Source organism: Oryzias melastigma, linkage group LG10 (genome assembly GCF_002922805.2).
Source record: "Oryzias melastigma strain HK-1 linkage group LG10, ASM292280v2, whole genome shotgun sequence".
In the NCBI taxonomy this organism is placed as follows: domain Eukaryota; kingdom Metazoa; phylum Chordata; class Actinopteri; order Beloniformes; family Adrianichthyidae; genus Oryzias; species Oryzias melastigma.
In genome coordinates this window covers 10,325,283-10,329,699 of record NC_050521.1, presented here as the reverse complement: position 1 = coordinate 10,329,699, position 4,417 = coordinate 10,325,283, and the positions used below count along the sequence as shown (strand labels likewise).

The 4,417-nt window shown below is 41.6% G+C and overlaps 1 long non-coding RNA gene across 1 annotated transcript in view; it reads left to right on the top strand.

The window, feature by feature from the left end:
- The window catches only part of LOC112153123, a 13,920-nt gene extending 9,829 nt beyond the window's left edge, over positions 1-4,091 (top strand). Inside the window, exon 3 of the long non-coding RNA XR_002920460.2 lies at positions 2,190-4,091. This is a non-coding gene — a long non-coding RNA (uncharacterized LOC112153123). The remainder of the gene's footprint in view (positions 1-2,189) is intronic.
- The last annotated feature ends 326 nt before the right edge of the window (positions 4,092-4,417 follow it).

The following is a 4,417-nucleotide window of genomic DNA, read 5'->3' as shown; positions in this document are numbered from 1 at the left end:
CCCCTCTCTTGTGTTTCACGTTTAATTGCAACAATAATGTTGGTGGTGCTCGCTTGTTCTGCACATGCAGCTTGTTGCCACTAAGGGGGTGCGGAAACTATTAAAATATTTTCCAGGCTTTACGAGTTTTATGTGTGTAATTTGTGTGGATATGTCCCACTGTGTTACCACCAACCAGGAGAACAGAATGAGTTTGTGCTGCGGCCTGTGCTGCAGCAGAGAGACTGGGGGAACACGCTGGAAGGGTAAGAGGAAGCTCTGGAGAAAGCAGAGAGGGAGGGAGAAAGACAGAAAGAGGGAGAGTTAAGTCTGTACAGGAAATCTGCTATAAGTGTTCCTAAAGAGCTTGTGTTTTTCCGCCCCTACACAAACAGTGTAATTTATTGCATGTCTGTTCTAAACAGCAGTCCCCTTTATAACCCCACAATAATTTCCCATATGTTCCATATATCCCCACAGAGAGGGGGGTAAAGGAGAGAGGAAGGGTGGAGAGGCAAATAAAAAGACTGAGGCAGCGAATATGTACAACACACGGGCGCACACAGGAGACCCAGCCGACTGCAGCTGGGACGGTACCCTCATCTTAATCAGCCCCACATTGGTCTATGCATATATGTGTTATTCCCTGCACATCGCTGCACCTGTGGGTGGCCAATGAAATATTAAACACTCTTGTTCATGTTGTTTACTTTCATCATTAAAGAGAGAGTCCTTGATAATAGAAAACTTCTCTCTTCTGGATATGCAGCGGGGAGTATACCTTCCAAGGGTCTGGCATGACTTGCTCTCCTCCTGCAGGACCAGTTTGCTCTTGTCAAAATCGATGTGCCGCAGTGTGGCTGATGACAGGCAGGAGTTCTAAAATAAGAGGGATTTGAGTAAGCGGACGCCCAAATCTCCTTCTTAGTTTTAGTGTTTGGAGTTTTAACTGTGCTCTCTAAATCACGCGTGCCTCCGTTTGCACGGAGCAGCCAGAGTTTGATTTAATGTGCCTGCAAGTCAGTTTGAAAACTTCCTTAACCTAAAAAGTATTTAACAAATTAAAATCCTGTTGACTACTGAATTAACATAATTTATGTACAAATAAAGGAAAATATTCACTTAGAGCAGGGGTATCGAACTCACTTGCACAGGGGGCCAAAATCCAAAACACACCTTAGGTCGTGGGCCAAACAGGATAAACATTTATTGAACAAACTAAAACAAAAAATGTTTAACTTTCAAAATGCAGCTTTTTAACATTAATGTGAATAATACAAAGGCAGGAATAAAGTTCCAGAATAAATCAACTTTAAATAACTTTCAGTACTTTACTCTCCATTAAATATACTTTGCCAAAATGGTACAAGTTTAAAATAAGCGCAAGATAACATCAGCCCTATGGTAATAATAAAATAAAATGAACTGCCGGATCCGGCCCTCCCGGTAATTATATCCGGCCCCAGGGCCTTGACTTTGTGTGGCAGAAACTAGTTAGATCCGATGGAATAAGGACATATTTGTCAAGCGTTTTCAAGGATATTTATTCAACAGAGTAAAAGAAAAGATACACGCTGGAAAGATGCGCGGAGGAGTCTGCAGATTCTCTGCTTGTTAGGAGGGACCATCACCTGCCAAACACAAACAAACTAATCAGGAACGTAAGATAGTGACGTAAAGTTTCATATCTAAAAATGGACAAGATGCTCTAACATCACGATAAAATGCCCTGGCAATAAACAAACAAATGTTGTGGCTTCAAACTGTGTAACAATGTCGTTCATTAAAATGAAATTGAAGGAGGAAATGTATAATTTCCACCATATTTGACACATGTGCCTTACAGGACAAGTCATGGTTTCTAATCAGAGTTTTACCAAACTTTTCCCCAGTTTTTGAAAAAAAAAACTGTATTTCTACCTACATATCAACCCCTGTCAGTGATCAATACAAATGAGAAGTAGTCAAACTTTTCAGAGAGGGATTGAAAACACCCGTTACTAAGGGGACAACTTTTCAAACTGTTACTTCAAATCTGCCTTTCAGATTGTACCGAATGTTCATTTGGCCAAACTATGTGATTTGTGAACTTTTTGTCAAATGACAGCCTGTTGTGCACAGCCATGACATCGTATAGATGTGATCCTCCCTCTCATCAATGACACGAGGAACCAGCTAACCCCCTGTTGGTCTGTGTTTTGTATCCAAAGACAGGTTGGGACCCTGGAGGTGTGGAATGGCATGCAGGGAGTCAGGATGCGGTGCTGGAAAGCGGATCGATCCCTCAGCTGCAGGTGGCCGAGCTGAAGAAGCATCTGAAACTCGTTCTGGCTACCAAACAAACTTCCTTGTTCTTAAACAAAGCAGTTTATCTGCATACTCCACCGTGGTTTAAAGTTTGATGTTTACACAAATAACTGTAGCAAACAGGAAAGACATGAAGATGTTTTAAAAATGGAATAATCTTTGCCCAAGTCATTTCAGCAAGCACTTTGCATTTCTTTATAATTTGGGTAAATGATGCTCTTTACTTAGCATGTGATTCATAGAGAATAGCAACGCTCTGTTCTCTGTGCATAATTAAAAACTTGGAAAATGCCCCCTTTTCATGTAAAAAAATGCAATGACATTGTCTTTAGAGATTTTGCTTCTCGTTTTACAGGCCAAAGTACAACACCGGCATAAAAACCAAACACTGAGGTTGATCATACCCATTCAAGTAACAAAGCATTTAAAGCGATTTCTTTCCATGTATCCACAAATGAGTGAATCATCAAGTCATCCAGTGAGAGCTCCAACTCCCCTGCAACTGCTTATTCATAAAGAAATAGGTTAAGCCTTGATGTTTAAATCGCAAGCAGAGTGTAAATCTCATAAAATCCTTTCATGCCTTTTAAGACAAAAGAGGCTTGTTTGGGAACATGTATTTGAGATCATAGAGATCATAGTTTGGAATAGCAGATGATACATTTGAATCCCTGTAAGACACAATGGTTAGATGGGTGCTGAGCCGAGAGCTGAGAGCGCAGGAGAAAGGAGGAGCTAGACGGGAAGAGTGAGTATTTTACTTCAAAGTTTGTCTACCCTGAGAGACCTGGCAGCTCTGCAGACGTACATGTTAGCTCAAAATGAAAGAGTGATTTGGTGCCTGAGTCCCTGGGGAGGGAAACTGTCTGGACACCGTGCAAACTCGATAGCGGATCAATTTCACTGCAGTTTCAGTCCAAACCGACGGGGCTCCCTCCTCTTGTTATCCAAAGAACAAACAACATGAAATAAAATTTCATTTGATGTTTCTCTGCAGGCAAAGGATAGAAGGTAGCCTTAGGCGGAAGAGGATTCGTAAGAGAAGAGAACTAAAGTGCATCACTTGTGCCTAATGGCTGACTGTGTTTACAGGTGCTAAAAGACACAAATGGGTTTGTCGTATTGTCATTTCCGAGTATGTTTCTGCAGTTTTGGCTGCAGCTCCTTATTATTGTTGGAAGACCGTGAGGTCAAGACCTCAAACGTGCTCTTTTTTTTGCCCCATCAAACTGTCACATGAGAAAATGATCATACGTGCTGCAGTAAAGAACTGATACATAAGCAGAGATGAATCCAGCGTGTTACAGCTGAGGCTGGCAATCTAGTGCACAACTGTTTATAGGAAAAGGAGGAAGAGAAAATTGGATCCTGCTTGAAACTCGGGCTGCTCACTACATACTTGATGAAAGCTATTTCCTCAGAAATTTATATTAATGCCCCAAAAGATTTTTTTGAAGATGAGGAGAAGATATGTTGCAGTGGCTTGAAATTATTCCCAGACTGCAACTGCCTCCTGCAAGATAAGAGTTCTTTTCATTTTTACTCCTTCTTAGGATGGATTTTTGTAACATATGAAGGCATTAAAAAAAGGAAATGGTGTCTTTGATTACATAAAATCAGTGAAATGTCAAGGACTTGTCTTCATCTCTAGAAAGGCCTTTCTAAAAACTCTTCCTGCTGAATAAGCTCCCATGAATAGGCCATAGCATTCACCCACTATCCAAACAAGGTGTACAAGTACCGCATTGTCTCAAAAGACCCTTTGACATGCATACACACAAAAAAAAACAACAAAAAAAAAAAAACAGGCAGTGTCTTGGAAACACATCCTAACCCAGACTCTTTCACACCCAGGCTAAACGTTTAGCCACCCAGGCTAATTAACTGCTTTGAAAAAAGTGTGCATCAAAGGGAGGTGGAATCTGGACTCTCCCCGAGCAACCCACAGGTCCAGAGGTCAGCCCTCTCCAAGACAGAAGTTTGGACGTCCTGGCTTGGACCTTTGGACGCTCACTCTTAACCCCTGCTGGAGCAAATCAAAGCTTCAGTGGCAAAGGATTGCACAGACGTCCCCAACAATAACAAGGGCACATCAAAGAGCCACTTGGAAAAAGACGTGAGGAAAAACAAC